Below are 27,008 nucleotides of genomic sequence, written 5' to 3'. Positions count from 1 at the left end.
TATTTGAGGGATGGTGTGGTGGGGGAAGAAAAAGCCTGTGTTTACAAACACAAAACACAAATCATAAGCATCACTGATTGGACAATCTTAAGGTTTTACACATCCTAAACTGATTCCTGAGACTAGGAATTTACAGGTCTGATTGGCTTAGGCTTGAGTTGTGTGAACTTTTGAAGATTGTGTGGCAAGAGAGGTGAAGTTACCTGTGGCCCCAACTCATTATTCTGGAATGGACCCTGAGATTTTGCTTTTTTAATGAGTTTCCCGGTTATGTTGACAGTGGATGGCCTATGGAACACACTTTGAGTAATAATTACGCTTTGAGTAATAAGGCTTAACTAAACCTAAACAGCACGACTACTAAATGTAAAAAATTGATGGAATAAACATCGAGGAGATAATCACAATATAAAGCTTTCTAGAAATATGTTTTCTGTAGCTGTTGAAAATAATACAAGGGCAATATGTGAATTAGAAGTGAAGTCCCTACCATCAGGATATGAATGATAGCTACTGCCAAAGCTTTACGTGAAAAGAAATGGTTCTTCATAATAGAGGAAGAAAAATGTAGAATTGTCAGGCCAATCCTGGAGAAAGGAATGGAAAGGCACATGTGGAGAGGAAACTAGGAAGAGAGACAAATTATATGAACTACCTTATGTAATCACATTTTTACTTATGAATGCTTATGAAAACTAAAAGAAGACTGATTTTCATGTGGAGTGAAGCAGAGGTAATATTTGAGGAAGATAGAGCCACAAAGGCAAAGGATCGCAATGTGTGTAATTGCCTCAGGAATTACTAGAATTCTTAGGGGTGCCACTCAAAGAACTGGGGAGTTATCAGAAAGTTTATAGTCCAAAGAAAGCCACCCAATCTTTAACATTTGAGTTATATGCAGTATTTTATTTATTACCCCAGTGACATTGTAAGGTGGGTATTATTATCCATTTTAAAATGAGAAAACCAAAGCTCTGAAATATTGAAAAATCTGTCCAGGGTTTCATAGAAAGCAGATTGGGGATCTGAACCCCAATTTGTCTAACTGTAAAACCCATTTTCATTTGGTTATACTAGTCATTAAAAAAATTGAACAAGGCCGGGTACGGTGGCTCAAGCCAGTAATCCCAGCACTTTGAGAGGCCGAGACGGGCGGATCACGAGGTCAGGAGATCGAGACCATCCTGGCTAACACGGTGAAACCCCATCTCTACTAAAAAATACAAAAAACTAGCCGGGCGAGGTGGCGGACGGCTGTAGTCCCAGCTACTCGGGAAGCTGAGGCAGGAGAATGGCGTAAACCCGGGAGACGGAGCTTGCAGTGAGCTGAGATCAGGCCACTGCACTTCAGCCTGGGCGACAGAGCGAGACTCGTCTCAAAAAAAAAAAAAAAAAAAAAAAAAAAAAAATTGAACAAAACAAAACTTAAAAAAAAAAATGAAGTAGGTGGATTTAGTGGTGGCTTGAAAATTTCTACATTGAAGAGATTCGAAGGCAACAACCTGTATGTATGTTTTGGCCAAGGGACTTGTCTTGAGGCTGTGTTTGCACAGTAAGCACACTATTTCTACTTAGATTGTATAGTTACTTAAAATGTTTTTTTGGTGGGGATCTGTTAAAACCCTAATTCACTTTTTCATGGTATCCCTGTGTGGGACCAGTGTTTAATAGAAATAAAAATTCAACTTTTTACTTGCTGTCTCTGAAGCATCTTGAAGAAACCATAAAAACCACTGAACTCTATGCTTCCTGTTATTTGTTACTGTATAAATGAAGAAACTGAGACCAGAAATTTAAAATGCATTGTCCAAGGTAACACACCTAGATAGAAGCACTTATTCCAAGGACTGTTCAATGCAAATGCTTAGAGAGAGACACGTTTCTTCAAGTTGTGCTTAATGTGCAAATAAAAATTAAAACATTTGTCTCAAGTGTTGAAGCACTTCGAGATTTGTAGAAAGTAGAATACTTGAGAATTAGAACTTACTTTCTCTATAGAAGCAGCATCATATGAAGCACATGAAATGTATTTTTAGTTTCTTCTAGTATAGTATATTTTTATTTGTTTTTGTTTTATGTTTGTATTTGTTACATTATCATGATTTTGAAGGTTTGCTTAGTTTTTCATCAAAAATGTTATTTTTTCTTTTAAATATTTGATTTTATATAAATCCCATTTTTACTTATAACACATACTACATTCAAAGGCCAAATTTTTGCCACCAAAATATGTATCTGAATTTAGGTTAAAATCAATGACAGATTAGAAGAAATTTATGTAAGAATGTTTTTTCTCTTAATGTGCTACTCAAATCAAGTGACCTGTGTGTTATGTTATTTTGCGATTATAATTGTCAATTATATTGATGTTAATAGGCAGTAGTTCCTTGTTATAAAAGTATCTTTTAAAAAATATAGATGCATAAATTCATCTGAATTCAATATTTACTCTGCCTCTTATTAGGCTTTTAGCCAAAATATGACTCAATAGGGTGAATACAGTAGCTGAAGAAATATAATAGCTTCACCCTTGGAAATCCTTTGGAGTAAAATGGTAACCACAAGGGCAAAGGGACATGTCTTAACAACAGTGCCTTTCATTGGTGCAGACGGTCAACTAAAGGACAACACACAGTGTTACAGGCTAGATCTATAATTCTAATGGCTCAACTATTTGGCAGGAAGCATCATATACATAAAAAATCATGAGACTAAAATAAAAAATATTTGAAGTACCCCAAATCTTGTCTCTAGATAGAAAAAGAAGACTAAAGATTGACTGCAGAGAGAGAGAGAGAAAGATTGGGAGATTGTAAGGTGGTTTGGATTTCTGTAAGGTTATGCTAAATTATCTATTTTCCCCACAGTTTGTTTCCTTGAGTTCTGTTGCTCATTACTTCCTTTTCCCACGTCTTCTGAAGAATAACTGAGTTTTTAAAATTCTTGAATTAGTGATTTGTGTTTTTTATAATTGGGGAAAAGCTGCCCATTCATTTCCACCCCTCCCCTCTGTCCATGTATGTTAGAAACTATAATAAATAAGAGGATCTCCTTGTCAGTAATACAAAATTTACTTACAGAATATAAGCACTTTTTATTTGAAGGTCTTAGGTCTTGATGTTCATTTGTGTAATTCCTTAGTGATATAGGAACATAAATATAAGAGCATTTATTAAAGAGATGGTGAGTTAGTGAATCTAATGTGAAGAATGAGGTATAGATGAGCAGTTTAGAGTCTGGGTGATCTGTTTTATTTCTTCTGATGAATCAAGAGAAGTGGAAAGTGTGAATCTTGATATTAAGGACAGGATCCGAATCCAAGAACAGGGTGATGGGGTGGTGGCTGAGGTTTGAGGGAGAGCAAATGTTCATTATCAGAATATCTATCCAGGAAAGTAAAATCCAAAAAAAGGTGGGGAAAAGGGAAATGATTGAGAAGTCAGGAGTTCCAAGAGTACAGGATAATGGAGAGGATGAACAGCAGAGTTGGAGAATCATGGAGAGAAGTGGGCCTGTGGCTGGGACTGGTGTGCGAGGTTAATATAATGGGCTGTAAGCTGGGAGGACACCTTTTAGTCCAGTACTTGTCATGTCCTGTGTACGTTGACCACATTTCCCTTTCCACTAACATTTAGCATTTTAATTTAGTTTTCACCTCTGTCAAAACTAAGTTACTAAACACCTTTACAATTTCATTTGCCAATTTAAGTGATTTTTGGTAGAAGAAGAACTCATTTTTCTTTATAAATCACCAGACATGTAGAAAGACAGAGGAAATCCTGAGTAAACAGAAATCTAGCAGGCAAACCCTATGTCTATTTTTGCTTAAAGGAAGATTCCTGTTACTTTTTATTACTTAGGGCAATATTTCTCAAAGTATGTCCAGAGGAACACTTGTATACAATAAAAATTAGTCATTTATAATATGTAGACTTTTTAAAATTTAGGACTTCTTAGAACTATTATTATGCTAAGATAACATTGTCATGTTCAGTATTAAAACAATTCATTTTTTGATATTTTTCCTATCTTGAAGTTTAACAGAGGTATTAGAATCATGTTAATTTAATGTGGGAACATGAGAATAGAAAAAATAGATATTTTCCAATTGATTTTGGTACTGTCTTTTTCCGTATTATTATTTCCAGGGGGACGCATCAGGAGGATAATTCCAAGAGTTTAGTGGTGAATTTCCTTGGCTTCCACTGAGGTAATAGTCATGTTAAGTCACTCTGTGAAGAGGGATAATCTGCTCTGATCGGACATTTGCAGAGCTTCAGAGGCTGTTGCAGCCAAAAAGCTCTCGAGAATTCTGAATCCGGGGTCTCCCAAGGTTGTACCTCTTTGGACCAACTGATCTTTCATTTTAATTTATTTGTTGGAGACACAGAAAATGACCTTACCTCAGACTTCCTTTTCCATTCTCCTTCAGTAGGATCTTTGGATTTTCAGACTGAGAGATTAAATATTTTATTTATTTATCTTTTATCCCATTAATAGACCAACACAAAAGCAGTAATGAAAAAGGAATTACTTTTTCCCCAAATTCACACTGCTAATTGGCTGACAAATGGTCCTCTGCTTGAGCATTTCCTCCAGAAGAGCCATCCCACCATGTATTCCAGATACATTTTGCTCTGTGAACTAACACTGTTAACAAGAAGCCTTTTTTTTTTCAGTCCCTGAGAACAACAACATAACACCTAATGATTGAATACAATTGAACACCTTTGTATTTAAAATGTAATAAATAAGTTCCGTTTATATCTGACATGATGGAAATCTAAATATTATTTCTTAGTAAAATTTAATATATAACTTATAAATACACGTTTATTGACATATCCAAAAAACCGTAATCACATACTACTTTAAAAATTGTATTTATTAGTGGGGAAGAAAGATAAGCCTCTACTTTTCCTTATTCCTTAAAAGTAAAGAATACCTTTAAGACTCTAACAGCTTTGATTTTATTAGTAGCTAAAAGAAATCTCAAGGAGAAGTGGATACTTTAAAAATCAAAGGAACATAACAAAGGTGCTCATCTCTCTGAAACCCCTATTGTTCAGAAATGCCTAATGTTAGACATTAAAGGTTTGCATGTTCATCATCATATTTTATTGAAGTTGGTAATAATTTACTTATTATCTGCAATGGGTTTCTGAAAAATATTTCTCTTTCCATTAGGATTTCATTTTCAGCATTTGCTTGTCAGTTAAATCCTCACATCATTAATGTAACTTCTCATCACAGGGAGAATTGAATATTCATGCATTGCTCAAATCACTGTTATTCTGGCCTGTTACTTTTTATTCTTCGTGAAAGTGGAGATTGTTAACCCATCACTTTACAGCTAAGGTTGTTACATTTTCTGAGACTGCTTTGGTTTGTAAATGTAACATTTTGTCATATTTCTACAGCAGGTAGTAATTTCAGCTTTTACTCTTGACCAGGTCCAGGTAGGTCATTTAGCTGTTTGCTCTTTGTTAGCCACTGTATTAACTCTTTGGTAGTGTTCCAGACCCTGGATTCATGCTATTTCAACTCTTCATTCAGAGCATTGCCTGCTTTTATGCATGGTGAATAAAACTCTTGAATGATGATCATGCTCTCAAGTGCCTGACCTATACCCAAGGAATTAATTTTCTTGTCTGTGAGACACTTGAAGAGCATTTTTAGATGGCCAAACAGACTAGATGATCTCCTAAGCCCCTTTTTGCTATATGATTCTAGGATTCTATTTGTCTGTTGTTTTATCTCACTTGCAGTGAATCACCATTAATAAGACTAGCCTTCAAACCTTTTTTTTTTTTTTTTTTTTTTGAGGTCAGGAGCTACATTTTCCTTAATCTGTATTATGGCAGGATCAAGTCCCTCCTGGGTCCTGACCCATTTCTGGGTCCCTGCATATATACATCTGCCTTCAGAGGCCAGGTTCAAATTAAACTAGGGCAACAGAAAGAGAACTTTGATAATGCTGCCACAAAGTGAAAGAAGAAACAATGACTCTTTTTGCGTAATAACTCACAAGAGAACTGATGACCCTTGGCATTTTAAAAGTCTGATTGCCATTTAGCTGCTTGCTTCTAAAACATGATCGTTGAAATCAGTTTTCCTTCCTCGTTCAGAAGAAAAAAAAAAAAAAACCCTGATGGGCCATTAACAAAACTTTCTAAAAGTCAATGAAACATTGGCTACTAGTCTAAAGCAGAGTAGAAGGAGGTAAAAGTAGAATGAGGGTGGGAAGCAAACTGGATTCAGGGATGCAGGACCTATCAGGAAGGAGAGGGGAGGAGGTTCTGGGGAAATCAGAGGATGGAGTGTCTGTAAGTCTGCTGTGCTTGTTTAGAAGGGAGTGTAACTGGACAGAGCTGAATGTGGTATAGAACACCAAAAGTGGATACTGTGTTGGATTACATTACATGACTTGAGCCTGAATATGCTTGGGGAATTTATGCAAGTTATTGTTTAGTTAATGGTAAGGAATTATTTTGTCGATGGATTGTATAATTTTGCTTTTCTATGAAGGTTTAATAGGAAAGTTACATTGTTAATATGCAATTAGTATTCATCTAAGAGATGTTTATTCTAAAAAACAAACCTAGTGTCAATGATGAATGTCAGGTTTCAGAATGTAATCTTCTAGAAGGTAAGGAGAGAGCATATTCTATAGGATGTTTATGAGACTCAGTTAATCCAATTCTGTTTTAGGATTACTCTTTGATAACACACACATCGTTTCAGGCCACACTTAGCCACTTCATGGATGATTTACTATCAGAGAGTTACTTGAGGAAGCCACAGGGCAAAAGAGAACCTAATTAATATTAAACATCAACAATAATTTGGGCTTGTTTTCATAAGTTACCTGGTAAAGGAACATGCTGGCTCTGGGTTATCAGTATAAATTAATGGTGGCTTCTTGTGCTCCTGGCCAGAATCATTAAAAACTGTTTAGCATACAAATTATTATGGAAAGTATTTTTCATACAGTAGAACTCAACTCATTCATTTCACTAATCTGAGGATCCAATAATTTTCAAACCAACCTCAACAATCTCTCTCTACTCTCACTAAAGTTTATTAATAGTAGAGAGCTGTCATGAAATCACATATTGCAAAGACTTAATTACTTCTACAAAAGACACTAGAGTGCAATTGTTTGTCTATTTATTATCAAATAATTTAATAAAAAATTAAAAAGCAAGTCTATTTATCAGGAAGAGCAGCACATTTCTTTGTACTATGTCATCTTAGCAGTTTGTCAGAGCGGTATGCATAGAGAATACTCACACTGGCTAATTTGCTTTGGTTTTTATTAAGGCTCCTCATCGGTATGATGCTAAAACTTTGGAACACTTAAGTACAAGAGGAATTCTACACGTTACTAGGAACATATAGCAAAAGTAGGAAGAATGGTAAGTGTCTTAATGGGTAAAACAAGTATAAAATTTTTATTTGTGTCTAATTTTTATGTCCCCACCCTCCATAAAAATCCAATAAAATTCCTTACCAAATTTACAGTTAATATATAACAAAACAGACTGAAATAAAGTTTACAAATGGCAAAGTGTAATACTTTTTTTTATACAAATGATGATTTAACTATCTGAGGAGAAAAAAAGCAACAGGTCAGAACAACAGTGATTTGAATTAGGCATGAATATTCAATTCTGCCTATGATGAGAAGTTACATTAGTAATGTGAGGATTTTACTGACCAGCAAATGTTGAAAATAAAATCATTAATGGAAAGAGAAGTATTTTTCAGAAACCCATTGCAGATAATAAGTAATTTATCACCAGTTTCAATAACACATGATTTCTGTATGGCGCCTAATTCATTATACGCAACTTGAGATTTGGTTGAACAATAGTATTTCTGTGTAATTCAAATCAACAGTTCACAATTTGAGTGCTTAGTATGTGATCCTTTGAATTTCTGTGGTATCAGCTATAATGCCTCCTTTTAAATCTACAATTTTATTTATTCGTGTCTTTTTTATTGTTAGTCTGGCTAAAGGCTTGTCAACTTTGTTTAACTTAAAAAAAAATGACTTTTTGTTTCATTGATCTTTTGTATTGTTTTCTTCATTTCAATTTCATTGATTTCTTCTCTGGTCTTTATTATTTCTTTTCTTCTACTAATTTTGTGTTTGGTTTGTTCTTGCTTTTCCAGTTCTTTAAGATGCATGGTTAGATTATTTAGTTGAAGTTTTTCTTCTTTTTTGATGTAGGCATTTATAGGTATAAACTTTCCTGTTAGTACTGCTTTTGCTGTATCCCACAGGTTTTGGTATGTCATGTTTCACTTATCATTTGTTTCAAGAAATTTTTCAATTTCCTTTTTAATTTCTTCATTGACTCACTGGTCATTCAGAAGTATATTGTTTAATTTCCATGTATTTATACAGTTTCCAAAATTCCTCTTGTTACTGATTTCCAGTTTAATTCTGGATATTATTTCACATTTTTGAATGCTGTAAGATTCATTTTGTGAGCTAACATGTGGTCTATCCTCAAGAATTACTGATGTGCTGAGGAAAAGAATGTGTATTCTTCAGTAATTGGATGAAATGTTCTGTAAATATCTATTAGGTCCATTTGGTCTATAGCATCAATTAAGTCCAATGTTTCTTTGTTGATTTTCTGTCTAGAAGATCTGTCCAATGCTGAAAGTGGATGTTGAAGTCCTCAACTATAATTATGCTGGGGACTATCTTTCTCTTTAACTTTAATAATATTTGCTTTATATATCTGGGTGCTCCAGTGTTGGGCACATATATATTCAAATTTGTTATATTCTCTTGCTGAATTGACCCCTTCATCATTATATAGTGGCTTTCTTTGTCTCTTAGTTTTTGTCTTGAAATCTATTTTGTCTGATATAAGTATGGCTACTCCTGCTCTTTTCTGGTTTCAATTGACTTGGAATGTCTTTTTCCAGTCCTTTATTTTCAGACTACATGTTTCTTTGTAGGTGATGTATGTTTCTTATAGGCAAAAGATAATTGTGTCTTTTAAAAAAAATGTATTCAACCACTCTGTGTTTTTTGATTGGAGAGTTTACTCCATTTGCATTCAATGTTATTATTGATAAGGAAGGACTTACTCCTGCCATTCGTCCTTTGTTTTCTGGTTGTTTTGTGGTCTTCTGTTCCTTCTTTCTTTCCTTCCTGTCTTCCTTTAGTGAAGGTGATTTTCTCTGGTGATCTGATTTAGCTTCTTGCTCTTTATTTGCTTGTGTATCTATTGTATGTTTGTTTTTTGGTTTGAAGCTACCATGAGACTTGCAAATACTATCTTATTACCCATTATTTTAAGCTGATAGCAATTTAACACTGTTATAAACAAACAAGAAAATTCTACAACTTAACTTTGTCTCCTCACTTTTTAGCTTTCTGTTGTTTCTGTTTATATCTTATTGTACTATATCTTGAAAAACTGTAGTGGTTATTATTTTTTATTTTTTCATTGTTTAGTCTTTCAACTTAGGGTAAGAGTGCTTTATATATCACAATTAGAGTGTTATAATATTAGGTGTCTTACTGTGTACTTACTATTAGCAGTGAATTTTCTACCTTCAGATGATTTCATACTGTTCATTAACAATGAGCACTCCCTTACTGAAGCACTTCCTTTAGCATTGATTGTAGGATAGGTCTGGTGTTCATGAAATTCCTCAGCTTTTGTTTGTCTGGAAAAGTTTTTATTTCTCGTTTGTGTTGGAAGGATATCTTTGCTGGGTATATTATTCTAGGGTAAAGGTTGTTTTCCTTCAGAACATTAAATATGCCATGCCTCTCTCTCCTGGCCTGTAGGGTTTCCACTGAAAAGTCTTCTGCCAGACTTATTGAAGCTTCATTGTATATTATTTGTTTCTTCTCTTTTGCTGCTTTTAGGATCCTTCCTTTATCCTTGCACTTTGGGAGTTTGATTATTAAATGCCTTGAGGTAGTCTTTTTGTGTTAAATCTGCTTGGTGTTCTACAACTTTCTTATATTTGGATATTGATATCTTTCTTTAGGTTTGGGAAGTTCTCTGTTATTGTCCCATTGAATAAACTCTCTACCTCTATCTCTTTCTCTACCTCCTCTGTAAGGCCAATAACACTTAGATTTTGCCCTTTTAAGGCTATTTTCTAGATCCTGTAGGTGTGCTTCACTGTTTTTTTGTTCTTTTTTCTCCTCTGATTGTGAATTTTCAAATAGTGATTGTGTATTTTCCAATAGCCCGTCTTCAAGCTCAGTAATTCCCTCTTCTGCTTAATCTATTTTGCTATTAAAACACTCTGAAATATTCTTTAGTATGTCAACTGCGTTTTTAAGCTACAGGATTTCTGCTTGATTCTTTTTAATTATTTCAATCTCTGTGTTAAATTCACCTGATAGAATTTTGAATTCATTTTGTGTTATCTTGAATTTCTTTGAGTTTCCTTAAGACAGTTACTTTGAATTCTCTGTCTGAAAGGTAACATATCTCTGTTTCTCCAGGATTGGTCCCTGGTGCCTTACTGAGTTCATTTAGCCAGGTCATGCTTTCTAAGATGGTCTTGATACTTGTAGATATTCGTGTGTGTTTTGGCATTGAATTAGATATTTATTGTAGTCTTCTTGGTCTGGACTTGTTTGTAGTTGTCCCTCTTGGGAAGGCTTTCCAGATATTCAAAAGGACTTGGGTGTTGTCATCTAAGCTGTATCTGCTTTAGGGGGCACCCCAAGCCCAGTAGCACTGTGATTCTTGCATACTCATAGAGGTATTGCCTTGATGATCTTGGACAAGATCTGGAAGAATTCTCTGGATTGAAGAATTCTCTGGATTACCAGGAGGCGACTCGTGTTCTCTTCCCTTTCATCCTTCTAAAGAGAATTTCTCTCTCTCTCTGTTCTGAGCCACCTAGAGCTGGGGGTGGAGTGATATGAGACCTTCTGTGGCCACCATCTCTATGGCGGCACTGGGTCAGACCAGAAGCTAGCACAGCACTGGGTTTCACCCAAGGCCTGCTGTTACCACTCCCTGGCTACTGCCTATGTTTGCTGAAGGCCCTGGGTCTCTACAATCAGCAGGCAGCAAAGTCAGCCAGGTGTGTATCATTCCCTTCAGGGAGGTGAGTTCCCACAGGCAATGGTTGAGTTTAGAGGTGCTGTCTGGGATTCAAGTCCTAGAGTAAAAAAACCATAGAAATCAATCTAATGTTCTAATGTACTGCGGATAGGCTGGCACCCAAACCACAAGATGCAGTCCTTCCCACTTTTCTCTCCCCTTTCCAAAGGCAGAGAGCCCCACCCCATGGCCACTGCCACTATAAGTCCATGAGGAATACTGCCAGACTACTGCCAATGTCCCTTAAGGTTCACGGGCTCTTCAGTCAGCTTGTGGTGAATGCTACCTTCCTGGGACTCACATTTTAGTGCAGTAGGCTCTCTTCTGGCCCAGGACAGGTCCAGAATTGCCACCCAAGAGCTAAGTCCTGGAATCCAGACCCCAAAAGTCTGCTTGGTGCTCTACTGCCTGGGGCCGACCAGGTACCTAAAGTGCAAGACAAAGTCCCCTTTACTTTTGCCTCTGCTTTTCTCAAGCAGAAGAATTCTTGACCTATAGCCACCACAGGTGGGAATGTGCTTAGTCTTACCTGAAGCCAGCAAGTCTCAGGCTCACTCAAGACCCTCAACATAGTACCTGGGAATTGCTGCTGATTATTTAGGGCCCAGGGACTTTCAGTTAGTAAGTGATGAATTCTATCAGGTCTGAGCCCTTCCCTTTAGGGCGGCAGATTTTTTTTCTGGCCTAGGGTGTGTCTAGAAATGTCATCTAGGAACTAGGGTCTGGAAAGAGGGCTTCACATCTCTGACCAGTGCGCTACTCTGCTGTGGCAGAGCTGGTAGTCAAGATGCAAGACAAAGTTCTCCTTACTCTTCCCTCTCTTATCTCAAGGGGTCTGTTTTGGAGCTGTGAGCTATGCAGCCTGAGCTTAAGGGAGGGATGATGTCAGCTCTCCATCAGCTGCCCTAGCTGTTGTCTCAGTAGGTTGCATGCTCCCTCAGTCCACATGCTCTGGGTCCATTTCAGCACTAGGTGTTGCCTAAGAGTTGCAGTCCTTGTGGACTATACTTCCTTTCAAGTTTATTTGAGGCCCAGAAGCACTTTCGCTTGCAGTGGCAAGGCTTGCAGGAACTCAAGTTCCAACCACTGGGATTGGCAATTCCCCTCCGGCTAGGGCTGGTTTAAGTGCTCTCTCCATGGGCAGGCATCAGCTGAGATTGGTACAGTTTTACTTTCTGCTATAACAAGGCAGCACGGAGTTCAGTGCCTCACAATTGCTGCACTCTCCCTGTCCCCAGCGCACAGAATTGCTCTCTGCACCATGTTGCTGCTGCCAGGGCATGAGAAAAGGGTGGAAGGACTGTTTCTCCTACCTCTTTAGTGCCTCTTTCAGTGATATGATTTAAAACCAGGTACTGTGTGTGCTCACCTGGTTTTTGATTCTTATGAAGGTGCTTTTTTTTTTTTGTTTAGATAGTTGTTAAATTGTTGTCCTTGTGGGGAGAATGACTTGTAGAGCCTTCTATTCCATGATCTTGCTCTGCCCCTTCAAGGATTAGTCTTTTACAAGTCTGTAAGGCACACCTTGTGTCATCTGGCATCTCTCACTCCTAACTTATTCAAATTAAATAAATATTAATTAATTGCTTCTGTGTGGGAATGATGTTAGGAGCAAGATATGTAAAAACAAGTGAGACATGGCCCTTTCCCTTCCTTATCTTAAAGAATATGTCATGCCTTTTTATTTGTTGTCAGATGTGGAAAACAGGGCAAGACTCTCCCGAGTAAACTAACAACCTGCTTTTAAACTGTGTTAACATGGAGATGAACCCTGAAAAGTGCTCTGTTGCTGAGTACTGCTGCAGGGGACTCACATTTGCTAGTGCAGAGCTTTCCTATGGTCAACACATCCATATAAATTGCATCTTTTAGAGCAGATGGTGCCACAGACTCTTAGAGTCAGTTTGTGCCAGTTAATTCATCCTGAGCATTTCAGCAGTTCAAGACATCAGCTACACGGTGAGGCCTTTGGAAATCTGATCTTTCTCAATGGCACTATCCACAGTGTAATAAAAGAGTGTTCTGAAGCCTGAGAGGAATTTATGGCAGCAGTAATTTGGTGCGGCAGGAACTTATGATGTTATCTCACATCAGAGAGTTACACTGCTAGCTTCCTGGTACCATTTTTCCCTTCTCCCATGTTGATTTTAAACATTGCTCTGTTTTTATTGTTATTTTGGTTGTAAAGGATTAGAAAATGTTATAGTAAAATGTTCTAGGAACTATAGAAGACTGAAAGCTCTTGGTATGATGCCTGGTCCTTTATAGTATTAAACAATCAGTGTACAGAAACAAGAAAAAGGATGTCTGTGCAATTTTGTTAGATATCAAAAGATCCCTTAGAAGACAAATTGGAGAATCAATGCTGCCTCTCTTTTAATAATATGACAAAGAGCTAATTCAGCTTCTTTAACAGAAACTCAAATAAGCACAATCCTTTCAAAAAGCCTTTATATTCAATGCAAAGAAAACGTGTCTTCAAATCCTAAGAGTTTAGCTTCCACTGCTTTCAATAGGAGCTGTACGTTGAGAGCCAAGGGCTAATTTTGGTCGATGTATTTTCCCAATAAGTTCTCTTGGGTGATCATTTTAGCTTCAGCAAAGTGTTTCCTCTAGCTATTAGAGACAGTGTTTAAAAGTTTAAAGCAATGCGAATAGGCCAAAATCTAAATCAATATTCTGTAGAACAAATAAAGAGAAAAGAGATTTAGGCGGCAAGCTCATGGAATGTGCTCCAGTTCCCTGGTAGGCAGATCAAGGCGATTTCAGCAACAACTTAAAAATAAAAGAGCCTAAAAAAACAGACGTTAACAAAACTATTCTCCCCCCTCAGTGAGAAATGACTGGTTTAGTTTTCAGATCAAGACATTGGGGTCATGAAGAGAAATACCATCGTGTAGTGTCAAATAAGAACTGAAGGGCATAAAGGATTCAGATCAATAGGCAGGGGCTTATTTATCTTTCTCAATGCCAATTATTTTAACAGAGTTTGTACTGGCTTTGTTTAGCTTTTAGGTATATTACTTTTGTTCCTGGAGTAGTTTATATGGAAACTACATGGTATGAATTCTGTGTTTTCTTCTCTTCTCTACCTCTCCTTCCTCCTTTCAACTCCCCTCTCAGAAGTCCTCTTACAAATAAGCTTTGTGGGGAGGACAGCTTGCCTGCCCATCTCCAGGGTTCTGAGGATTACAAGTTATCTTTTGCCCTTTGAGAAGCCTGAGTGATTCTACCTTTAAACTGATGACTGAAAGGAAATATTGCATTGAAAGGACATGCAAAAGCAAGTTCATCACAGGCTCAGGTTATCATGACCTTTTATTTCTCTGTAACAGCAATTTGAGATGTCATGGTAGAAAAAACAAACTGTAGGAAAGCATAAGACCTTCAATATTTTAAAAAAGAGGACTTGGCATAAGATGGTTTAATTGCTCAGATTCCAAATGCATTTTATTATGAGGAAAGTTTACCGTTTAAGAATATCCCATGATAACTGCAGCAATAATAAAAATAAGTAGAATTTGTAGAGTGATTTATATTCCAGGGCATATCCAGAGCATATTTTTCCATGGTCTCATGGACATCTAAAGCACTTTGTAAAAAATTCCGAAGTTTTTTTCTCTATTCCCCCCCCACCTTTTTTTTTTTTTTTCTCGGACGGAGTCTCACTCTGTCACTCAGGCTGGAGTGTAGTGGTGCAATCTTGGCTCACTGCAACCTCTGTCTCCCGGGTTCAAGTGATTCTCCTGCCTCAGCCTCCTGAGTAGCTGGGATTACAGGCACTCACCACCATGCCTGACTAATTTTTGTACTTTTTTTTTCTTTCTGGAGAGATGGGGTTTCACCATTCAGGTGAGGCTGGTCTCGAACTCCTGACCTCAGGTGATCCACCCTCCTTAGCCTTCCAAAGTGCTGGAATTACAGGCGTGAGCCACTGCAACAGGCCCAAAATTTTTTTTTCAAGTTATGTTCCCAATAGGTAAGTACAAAAGTCCAAAGAAATAATCTTTTAAAAAAATTGAAAAAGAACTATATAATGAAGAAAAACTAGTGAAGTCTGAGTCACAAAGTAATAACTTAAAATATGAGAATTCTTTATGTTATATATATTTTGCCACAATAAAAATAATGAAAAAAATGCAGTAATTTGGCCTTAAGTTACAGAAAATATACCATGGTACTATCTCAGAAGATTAATCCTTCTTGAATAAGTAAGGATTACTGAGTCATTAAAAGGTGTTCTAGGTATGCCACATTTCAACTCCACTCCTCTTTCTCTTATCTTCTCCTGTGGAAACTGTGAGAATTTCTCGAGTTTCTTGACAATATTTCAAGATATTAATACTTTGCTCAATGAGAAAATGCATGTGAAAGGGCTTAACAATGTAAGTTTTTTTTAAATGCTAGATGATATCTTGTATCAGTCTTGGAATGCAAATCTAGTAATTTTTTTTTTTTTTTTTTTTTTTTTTTTTTTTGAGACGGAGTCTCGCTCTGTCACCCAGGCTGGAGTGCGGTGGCCGGATCTCTGCTCACTGCAAGCTCCGCCTCCCGGGTTTACGCCATTCTCCTGGCTCAGCCTCCCGAGTAGCTGGGACTACAGGCGCTCGCCACCTCGCCCGGCTAGTTTTTTTGTACTTTTTAGTAGAGACGGGGTTTCACCGTGTTAGCCAGGATGGTCTCGATCTCCTGACCTCGTGATCCGCCCGTCTCGGCCTCCCAAAGTGCTGGGATTACAGGCTTGAGCCACCGCGCCCGGCCCAAATCTAGTAATTTTTAAAGCTTTTTACGTGTGTGTGTGTGTGTGTGTGTTTCCTTCTCGGATTTGTATATTGTGTTTGGAGTTCTAGAGTCTATACAAAAGTATAAAATTTCATCCTTGTCCTAGAGAAGTTTGTTACCATGATAGGAATAAGATCTATACACAAATGAAAACTTAAGTTACAAGATAGTATAGGTCTGGAGCAGTAAAATTTTAGTAAGAAATTCAGAGGAATTCTTCTTGTGGGTCTGGAATGAGGCCTATATAGAGGATGCTGGAAGAAGATTTTGATAGAAGAAGAGGAGAAAGCACTGATACAGGGGTAGGGTAAGGGAGTAGAAGTAATAGTAACAGGGAAAGGAGGTAGACACTACCACTTGAGACGTGGCGGCAATATTAATGAATGTGAACTTGATAGATGGGACTTGATTAACCCAACTGATTAGCTTGACAGTGAGAGACAGGACTAGCTAGACTTCCTAGGCGACTAAGAATTCTTAAGCCTAGCTGGGGAAGGTGACTGCAGCCACCTTTGAACATGGGGCTTGTAACTCAGCTCACACCTGACCAATCAGGTAGTAAAGAGGGCTCACTAAAATACCCATTAGGCTAAAAGCAGGAGGTAAAGAAATAGTCAAATCATCTATTATCTGAGAGCACAGGGGAAAGGCCAATGATTGGGATATAAACCCCAGGCATTCGAGCCAGGAGTGGGCAACCTCCTTTGGGTCCCCTCCCATTGTATTTGGAGCTCTGTTTTCACTTTATTAAATCCTGCAACTGCACAATCTTCTGGTCTGTGTTTGTTTCGGCTCAAGCTGAGCTTTTGCTTGCCATCCACCACTGCTGAACGCTGCCATCGCAGACCCGCTCTTAACTTCCACCCCTCTGGATCCAGCAGGGTGTCTGCTGTGTTTCTGATCCAGTGAGGCACCCATAGACACTCCCGTTTGGGTTAGATGCTCACCATTGTTCCTGTGTGGCTGAGTGCCCAGGTTTGTCCTAATTGAGTTGAACACTTGTTGCTGGGTTCCACGGTTCTCTTCCATGACCCACAGTTTCTAGTAGAGCTATAACACTCACTGCATGGCCCAAGGTTCCATTCCTTGGGATCCGTGAGGCTAAGAACCCCAGGTCAGAGAACAAAAGGCTTACTGCCATCTTGGGAACGGCCACCACCATCTTGGGAGCAGCCCACCACCATCTTGGGTGCTCCAAGAAAAAGATCCCCACTAACAACAGGACAGAAAGGTTTATGTTAAGGGGCTAGTGAGAGCCATGGTTGAAAAGGAGATAGTGGCACACATATAGAAAGAACACTAAACTATGGAGTTTGAAAATTTTTTAGCAAGATAAGCAACTGAGGTTTCTGAGAAGAAACATGACTCTGAACAAACATTTTAGACAAATAAATCTGGCAGGAATGTCCAGAATTGGGGGTACAACTATTATCAGGGAGAGCAACTAGGAGGTGGCTGCAGGAATCCAAGCAGGACGTGGTAAAGGCCTAGACTTTTCCCAGCATTGTACAAAACCCACATATTTCTGTGTCTTGGGAACACAAAATTTCCTGATGTTCCCTGAGAGTCCATTAGTCTGTTACTTTAAACCAAATGAGTCACTTAGAATTTTATCATAGGTCCTGTGGATATATCTACATTGTAACTAAAGAAATGAAGCTGCTGGCTGGGGGTGGTGGCTCACACCTGTAATCCCAGCACTTTGGGAAGCTGAGGTGGGTGGATGACCTGAGGTCAGAAGTTCGAGACCAGCCTCACCTGAATGGTGAAACCCTGTCTCTATTAAAAATCAAAAAAAAAAAAAAAAAAAAAAAAAAATTACCCGGGCATGGCAGCACATGCCTGTAATCACAACTACTCAGGAGGCTGAGGCAGGAGAATCACTTGAACCAGGGAGGCAGAGGTTGCAGTGAGCCGAGATGGCACCATTGCGTTCCATCCTGGGCAACAAGAGCAAAACACCGTTATTTTTTTAAAAAAAAAACAAAAAACAAAAAAACCCAAAAAACTGTTATGGAGCCCAAGTTAACTAAAAGTAGAATTATGCATACTCAGAATGGCAGATTCACAATGTATATAATCCTTTTATATTTTAAGTAAAAATTACTGCCTTATCTAGGAGGAAAGATATTTTTACTTCAGGATTTTGGGAGTCTCCAGGCTTGCCTTGGTTGGGTCCTCTTTGCTTTTCCCCAGGCCTTGGCTCTTCATAGATTAGTGTGGAGTTCCTGTTGCCTACCACCTAAATTCCTTCCAAGAGCTGCTTGTCTGTGAATGAAGACTTCATGTTGCCTTTCTTGAGAACATAGAGGTGCAGCCAGTCAATGTCCTGGCTTACAACTTGGTTAACTAGCGACAAATTGCTTCTTGTTGATTTCCACAGCGCTGTTTTTCTGTTTGTTTGTTTGTTTTTACAAGGCATTATTATGGAATAGAGGAGTTGAGACAGGATCTACGGCTTTTGTAAATATTGGCAAGGTCAAATTCTACTGAAGTTCAGGATTCGTAGCAACTTGGGTCTATTTTCATTTTGATATGAGTCATATTCTGTACAACTCTATTTTCTGTGGTACTTACTGTTCTTAAAAGTCTCTTTAAGATGTTGTTTAGGAGTGTTAGAGCTGACTATGGCATTACGTGGTGTATTTTTCATTGTTTACTAACTAGACTTCGTAACTGTGGTAAAAATAAACATGATACCTCTCAGCTTATTTCAATCCATTTAGTATTTTCATGAATGCCTTCCCATAATTGTGTAACCCCCTTTAAAAAATGTATGAAGAAGAAAGAGAAGGAGGAGGAGGAAGAGCAGCAGGAGAATGAGGAGGAGGAGGAAGAGAAGGAGGAGGAGGAGGAAGGGAGGAGGAGGAGAAGAAGAAGAGGAAGAAGAGGAAGAGGAGGAGGAGACAAGGAGAAGAAGAGGAGGAGGAGGAGAGAGAGAAGAGAGGGGATGAGGAGAAGGGAGTGGGGGAGAAGAAGGGGGAAGGGAGGAGAAGAAAGAAGAAAAAGAATCAGTCTCACTTATGAACTACATATTTTTTAGAAGGCTAAATGGCAACTTCCATTTCCAGAGAAGTGTAATAATTGTCTTAGTAGCACCCTAAACATAAAGAGTTATTTTTCTTTCACAACTACAGTTTTCTTTCCCATTCTTTAATTTGAAAACAGTCATTTTAATACTCACAGTTTTCTTTCCCATTCTTTAATTTGAAAACAGTCATTTTAATACTCATTTATGTATCTAAAATGGGTAAAATTTTAGATGTCATTGGTAAAAACCATGCTTTAATTTATCTAAATAAGATGGAGGAACTGGGCTCATGCCTATAATCCCATCACTTTGGGAGGCCAAGGTGGGTGGATCAAGAGGTCAGGAACAACATGGTGAAAGCCCCCGTCTCTACTAAAAATACGAAAATTAGCCGGGAAATGGTGGTGGCATGCTTCTGTAGACTGAGGTACTATGGAGGCTGAGGCAGGAGAATCGCTTGAACCCAGGAGGTGGAGGTTGCAGTGAGCCAAGATTGCGCCGCTGAACTCCAGCCTGGGCGACAGAGCCAGACTCCTTCTCAAAAACAAAAACAAACAAACAAACAAAGACAGAGGAACTGATTTCTGGCCGTGTTGGCTTCACCTTTACTTCATAAATTAACCAGTAGGTGTTGCTATGCTAGCACTAATGTTGATTCCACAAAAGTTAACTGGTCAGTTTGTGGTAAGTGGGTTCCCAAACAATTGTAATTTGTGTATTCCTCTTCGAAGACCAAAACCCTGCCACCAAATACTGAAGGCCTGATGGCATTGTTTTGGGTGCAAAGTAAGTTTTTAAATAAAGAGGACCTTTTATTCTCCTGTGTCAACTCACAATACTGGGAAATAATGTCAATGGCTTCCCAGTAGTTAAGATATTTTGGCCTTTGGAGAAGCAAGCAATGATCAGTTTGTATAACTAGGAAACAAAAAAACACATTTTTTTTTCTACTTCACCCTTTTTTTCCTATCTGCACTTCATTCACAATACATGTTATTATCACCCCAGTATCCCATCCCACGTTAAAAAGAAGTGGAGGTCTCTCCGCCTGGCATAAGCTTCTAGGCATAGATAACCTTTGAAATGTTTTCTTGTTTGTCAGACAAACAAGTAAGTTCACACAGGACTCACAGCTTAACTCTTCACAACATACCTCAGCATCTCAAGTGTGTTTACATTGAAAAGTGTTTTCATAATCCTATGTGTAGGCAGAAACAAACGATTTCCTTGTTTAACCTCTATAACCCTTCCGCCTGTACTAATTATTAGGCAGAAACAACAGACGCTACTACTTCTGTTTTTGACTTAAATTTGCTAAGCAAAGCCCCAAAACTTAAAAGAGTGAAATATTTGTGATTTCTATGTTCAAAGATGAGGTTCTTAACATTAAAAAAAAAAAAATCTGATAATTGATTTTTAGGCAATAAGCCAACCACTTCAGTGTGTGCTTTGTTGAAAATAAAATAAATGCAGTTTGTGTACATTTTACTGATTTTGCATCTCAAGTTTCCTCAGTTGTACCAAGCTTGTGAAACTGAAAATCTGAAACTGTCAGAGTTGCTTTTTTTTTCTTCTTTTTTTTTTCAGTTGCTAAACACAGCAGAAACCCATACCTTTCAGAATGAAAACTAGCACTTTGATCTAACAACACTGTTTCAAGAATGTTCATGTGTATTTTGGTACACAGTGAAAGGAACGACATTGGGTGAAGGAAAGAAGAAAGGATAAAGCTCTAGAAGGAGATGAGAAGGAAGGCGGGAGAAATGTGAAGAATGAATGGGAATGTGAACCTGTTATATTTTCGTTTTCACAGTTGCATCTGTTCAATAATGTGAAGCAATAACAGTTTATTGAGCCTTTAACAGCTAGGGCTGAATCTTATAAGCCAAAGAGAATGTGGATTTTTCTATAAATTGTTCCTTGCACGTTTAAAAATAATCTTTAATAAAACAGTGAAGTACTTCTGTTGTAGAACTCTCTAAGCACTTTCTAAATAGCAAAACAATAAAGCATCTTGAAGAGTAGGGTTGAGAGCAAAGTAAAAAAACCTAAACATTTTCCAGTTATTTTATAATGAATTTTCATTGATTTTTATAATCATATAGCTTGCAATGTGTGATCTTTTCCCCCTGCCCCTTTGCCTTCCTCCTTCTTTCCTTCATGCTTCCTTTTCTCTGTATTTCTCAGTGGTGTCATCTGGGGGCAGCTTCAGTATATGTTAGATAGCTGGCTGAGATTACAATAGGTGAAGGAAAAACATCTAAAGTTTTTCTCCCTGTAGAGTTTCATTATTGAAACGCTCTGAAGTCATGGGTGGTGAGTGTGAAAATGTAGAGATGTAGATTGGTTGGTAATCCACTCAATGTTTGTAGTAACCAGAGCTGTAGCATTCTAATCATTCCCTGTACCATCCCTTGGAAGCTGGGTTTAATTCAGCTAAATGGCCCATGCTATGGACTTCACTCCGCTTCAATTAGATTTCTCCCCTCTGGTGAATTCTTAATCAGAATTTTCTACTATTTAGTCACTAAATTAAATCTGTAAATTGTCAGTAACTGCATATAATGTAATGATACATCCACAAGCCTTGAAATTACTTAGAGTATTGTGTATAATGAACATTCTAACATAACAGTAACACAGTTAAGCTTTGGTGTGGTGAAATAATCTTGTTAGATACAGCAATAAAGCATAAAGGATCACTTATCTTTGCTTTTGAGAAAATATATAAAAGATAGATGCTTTTTTCAATAAAGGGTGGATTTAAAAGGAGTTAGGTATAAAACCCTCACTCAAATAATAAATAATTATATTTATGAACTGATTGCTTAATACGTGCCAGATGTTTTGCTAAAGATTTCATGTACCTTATTTCATTTAATATTCACAACAATTTAATGAGGTAGGTACTGCTATTACTCACTTTTTAAATATCAGAAAACTGAGACTTAGAAAGGTTAAGTAACTTGCCCAAGGTCACACAACTAGCTAGTGTTGGAGCTGAGATTCAAATTCAGGTATGTTTAACGCCAGGATTTGGGCTGTCTACACTGTTTTGGAAATATAAACAGCATATAGTTATACATCGAGTTTTTTTTATTTTTACCTTATTTTATATAAAGTGTTCATCTTGAAATGTGATCAAATCAAAGTGATAATTGAAAGTGCAGCATATTTATTGAGTTTGTCAGATAAGACTTTCTGCCTTGCAGGCATTTGTACTGGCAAGTCAAGCACTGACACTAGAAACTGTGAAATAGTAAGTCAATAAAATATAAGACTATGAGAGATCAGAGTAGATAGGGGTAGTGAGGGAAGGCTTCCTGAAGGAGGTGAGCTTGAACCGAATCCTGCACAAATACAGAGGTGTGTGAGTTTTACTAAAACGGCTAGGTGGAAGAGCATGAAAATATTGTCGAAGGTGAATAAATTGCTCTCAGGAAAAAGTGAAGCAAATACAGTAGCTCAGTATTTCTTAACCATGGTTGCCATTAGAATCATCCCAAATGCTTTTAAAAAGTACAGATGTCTAGGCCTCATCTTTGACCAATTATATAAAAATCTTTGGTAGAGGGACTTGGGTAATGGCATTTTTAAAAAGCTCTCCAGGGAATTCTAATGTGCAGCTGGTGCTGAGAATCACTGATAAAGCTGTATTAGTGCATTTGTATTGGGGTCAAGTAGGAAATAAAATTGAATGGGCAGTATGCAGCCACAAAAGACAGCAAGATTCTGATGTTAGACTTGATGGTATAGGCATGTGGGTATAACTGGAGATTTCTGAGCAAGAGAGGTCAATTCAATTCAGCTAACAAGAACTGAACATTGATGTGTAAGGGATCATAAAGGGACATGAAAGGATGAACAAAAATCTGGTCTCTGCCCTTTAAAGTTTCATAAATATAGTAGGAGGTATACGGATAGGTGTATTAAAGCACACCCATGTTAAAGACTATAATAGAAAATCAGAAATGCTCTGAGATTACTTAGAGAGGCTCTATTTCTGGTTGTGAATAGCTGATGATTCCAAAAAGGAGATAGCTATCATTTGAATTTTGACCAAAAGTACGTGTGATTTTTGAGAGAGACATGAGAAGCTCATTCTTGGTACAGGCAGTGATGGAGTTCACAGACTCAGAATTTATATGGGCGAGGGCAGGCTGGGGGACCCAGGAAAGGAGCCAGGTAAAACGTGGAGAGAACACAGAGAAGGAAAACTTGAGGTCAGAGTGCTAAAATGGCCATCTGAAGGTCAAGGCGTGATCTCCCAACACTGCATATAATGAATCCCATTATCATCCTGAGAAAGACTGTTTATGCTGCTCATATAGAGGTAAAGTGTAGCTTAAGGTCAGATGTGGAGAAAATTGTAAGAGAGGGAAGCACCTCCCATAGCAGGATTTGCCTAGTGATGAATGAGAAACGAAGCTGTTACACTTGAAAGGATTATATTAAACTTGCCTTGCACTGCCATGACTGTGTTACTCTTTCTCCACCTGTTCAGCTGCTGATATCTTACCACTCTTTAAATTCTTTTTCTGCTAAGCTTTCCTTTGAGCCTTTTTAGGGTGACTTAATTTGAACTTTCTTTTTATCATGATAACCACTCTATTTAAAATGTGAGTTCCAACATTTATTAAGTTTTATTAGTGTGTGAGTATGTGTGGTTCTGCATAGATCGTTTCCTTCTTGAGGGAAGAACCATTTCACAGACAGTTAATACAATGCAGACACAGGTGCATGGAATGCTGAATAGAATGGCTTGTCTGGACCGTAGAACATAAAATATTTTTTAAAAAACTAAAACTATGATATTTTAAAATAATTTACTGAGCTTGTATGCACCAAATGGATTCAAATTAATCTTTTCCATAAGCCTGTGAGGTAGACAGTATTGTATCTATTTTTCAGATGAGAAATCCAAAGCTTAGAGAGGCTAAATAATTTGCTCTAGGTCATATAATTAGTTGCCTTTACAGTAATGGTTCTTAGGCTTTATGAAGCATCAGAATCATCTGGAAGGCCCGACTTGATTCAACATTACAGGGTGGGCCCAAGAATTTATTATTTGACAGGTTACTACTCAGGTAACATAGGTGCTGCTAGTCTGAGGACCACAGTTTGATAATGATTGCCTAGCGACTCTGGTTGATTTGTTGCCCAGAAATCAGCTGGTGTTGACAGCCACCAAGCTGATCTTGATCATGGAGAACCCTGAATACTAATTTGGCTAATTTATTATAATTCCAGTTCAGAAGTGAGAGGAATGAATGATGGTTGTGCTTTATGATTCTGGGAGAAAAATGAATTTGGTGGACATACTAGACCAGATGTATTGGAGTAGGGGAGATACTGAAAGTTGAGTATCTCCCTCTGTGACATCTTGCACAGTCCAGCTCATCAGACCTTCCTAAAACACTTCTCTCATCAAGGTGTTACTCCGGCATCTACAAAAGCTTCCAAACCACTGCTGGCCTCAGTGGCCTGGCCCCACCCTTCCTTTCAGCTGTGTTTTGTTGTGACACTGCTGCTCTAATCAGACCTGGCTTTTCACCAGACCTAAGTCTGATATGGTGCTTTTGCTATGTTAGTTCTTCTTGATTCTTTTGATGTGTATGCTCACCCTCTCAGGGTTGCCCCTATTCACCCTCCTGAGTTCTCTATTTTAAAAAGGCTTAAAATATAAAATTAATGCTCATGTGTTTAAAAAAAAAGCAATAGTACAGAAAAGCTGAAAAGAAAACCAAACTCTCCCGTGATCCCTTCTCCGCAGTCCTACTGCTCAGAGGAAAGACTCTTTAACCCTTAAAAGCCATTCACCTATGCTATTATTTTGTGATGGATCAATTTTAGAAATGATTTACTTCCTGCCCTGAAGATAAGGATACAAGCCTCTTACACTTCCCATTCCTCCTATCATCTCTGTGTAATAGTACTATATTTAATCAAATCTATTTTTATTATGACTACACGAATATTTGCTTTCTAGATCTAAGTAAGGTACCATTCTCATTTTATTGTCTTCTACAGATTTTTTTTTAACTGAAGTTTCAAATATTTCTCTTTTTGCCATAGCTTCCTCCTAGTAACTTTCCACTTATTATTCAAACCCTTTACCGTATCAGGCATTTTCTTTTAAATTTTTATTTTTTCTAAAAAAATGGGATACATGTGCAGAACGTGCAGGTTTGTTACATAGGTATACGTGTGCCATGGTGGTTTGCTGCACCTATTGACCTATCCCCTAAGTTCCCTCCCTTCAGCCCCCACACCTCCCAAGAGGCCCTGGTGTGTGTTGTTCCCCTCTCTGTGTCTGTGTATTCTCATTGTGCAACTCCCACTTAGGCAGTGTTTGGTTTTCTGTTCCTGTATTAGTTTGCTGAAGATGATGGCTTCCAGATTCATCCATGTCTCTGCAAAGGACATGATCTCATTCCTTTTTATGGCTGCATAGTATTCCATGGTGTATATGTACCACATTTTCTTTATTCAGTCTATCACTGATGGGCATTTGGGTTGGTTCCATGTCTTTGCTATTGTAAATAGTGCTGCAATAAACATACGTGTGCATGTGTCTTTATAGTAGAATGATTTCTTTTCCTTTGGGTATATACCCAGTAATGGGATTGCTAGGTCAAATGGTATTTCTAGTTCTAGATTCTTGGGGAATCACCATACTGTCTTCCACAATGGTTGAACTAATTTACATTCCCACCAACAGTGTAAAAGTGTTCCTATTTCTCTACATCCTTGCCAGCATCTATTGTTTCTTGACCTTTTAATAATCGCCATCCTGACTGGCATGAGATGGTATCTCATTGTGGTTTGGGTTTGCATTTCTCTGATGGTCAGTGATGCTGAGCTTTTTTCATATGTTTGTTGGCCCCATAAATGTCTTCTTTTGAGAAGTGTATGTTCATATCCTCTGCCCACTTTTTGATCAGGTTGTTTTTTCTTGTAAATTTGTTTAAGTTCCTTGTAAATTCTTAGACCTTTGTCAGATGGGTAGATTGCAAAAATCTTTTCCCATTTTGGAGGTTGCTTGTTCACTGTGGTGATAGTTTCTTTTGCTGTGCAGAGGCTCTTTAGTTTAATTAGATCCCATTTGTCAATTTTGGCTTTTGTTGCTGTTGCTTTTGGTGTTTTAGACATGAAGTCCTTGCCCATGCCTATGTCCCGAATGGTATTGCCTAGGTTTTCTTCTAGGGTTTTTATGGTTTTGGGTTTTACATTTGTCTTTAATCCATCTTGAATTAATTTTTGTATAAGGTGTAAAGAAGGGGTCCAGTTTCTGTTTTCTGCATATGGCTAGCCAGTTTTTGCAGCATCATTTACTGAATAGGAGATCCCACCCCATTGCTTGTTTTTGTCAGGTTTGTTGAAGATCAGGTGGTTGTAGATGTGTGGTGTTATTTCTCCACACATCCATTGGTCTATATGTTTGTTCTGATACCAGTGCCATGCTGTTTTGGTTACTATAGCCTTGTAGTATAGTTCGAAGTAGGTAGCATGATGCCTCCAGCTTTGTTCTTTTTGTTTAGGGCTGTCTTGGCTATACAGGGTCTTTGATTTCCATATGAAATTTAAAATAGTTTTTTCTAATTCTGTGAAGAATGTCAATGGTAGTTTGATGGGAATAGCATTGAATCTATAAATTACCTTGGGCAGTATGGCCATTGTTATGATATTGATTTTTCCTTTCCATGACAATAAAATGTTTTTTCATTTGTTTGCATCGTTTCTTATTTCCTGAGCAGTGGTTTGTAGTTCTCCTTGAAGAGGTCCCTCACATCCTTTGTTAGCTGTATTCCCAAGTATTTCATTCTCTCTATCATGATTGTGAATGGGAGTTCACTCACGATTTGGCCCTCTGTTAGTCTATTGTTGGTGAAAAAGAATGCCTGTGAGTTTTGCACATTGATTTTGTATCCTGAGACTTTGCTGAAGTTGCTTATCAGCTTAAGGAGTTTTTGGCCTGAGAAAATGGGGTTTTCTTTCTCAATATAAAATCATGTTGTCTGCAAATAGAGACAATTTGATTTCCTTTCTTCCTATCTGAATACCCTTTATTTCCTTCACTTGCCTGATTGCCC

At 37.8% G+C, this 27,008-nt stretch overlaps 1 long non-coding RNA gene across 2 annotated transcripts in view; it reads left to right on the top strand.

The window, feature by feature from the left end:
• LOC102140147 (uncharacterized) overlaps positions 1-27,008 on the top strand; it is a 98,128-nt gene that overhangs the window by 39,771 nt on the left and 31,349 nt on the right. Inside the window, exon 2 of one of the 2 annotated variants that reach the window (XR_006698783.3) lies at positions 7,324-7,418. The exons of the other annotated variant lie outside the window; for it this stretch is intronic. This is a non-coding gene — a long non-coding RNA (uncharacterized lncRNA). The remainder of the gene's footprint in view (positions 1-7,323; positions 7,419-27,008) is intronic. 2 annotated transcript variants of the gene reach the window in all.

The sequence above is a fragment of the Macaca fascicularis genome, chromosome 6 (genome assembly GCF_037993035.2).
Source record: "Macaca fascicularis isolate 582-1 chromosome 6, T2T-MFA8v1.1".
Taxonomy (NCBI): Eukaryota; Metazoa; Chordata; class Mammalia; order Primates; family Cercopithecidae; genus Macaca; species Macaca fascicularis.
The sequence above is the reverse complement of the archived record's forward strand: the minus strand, read 5'-3'. Positions and strand labels throughout refer to the sequence as shown.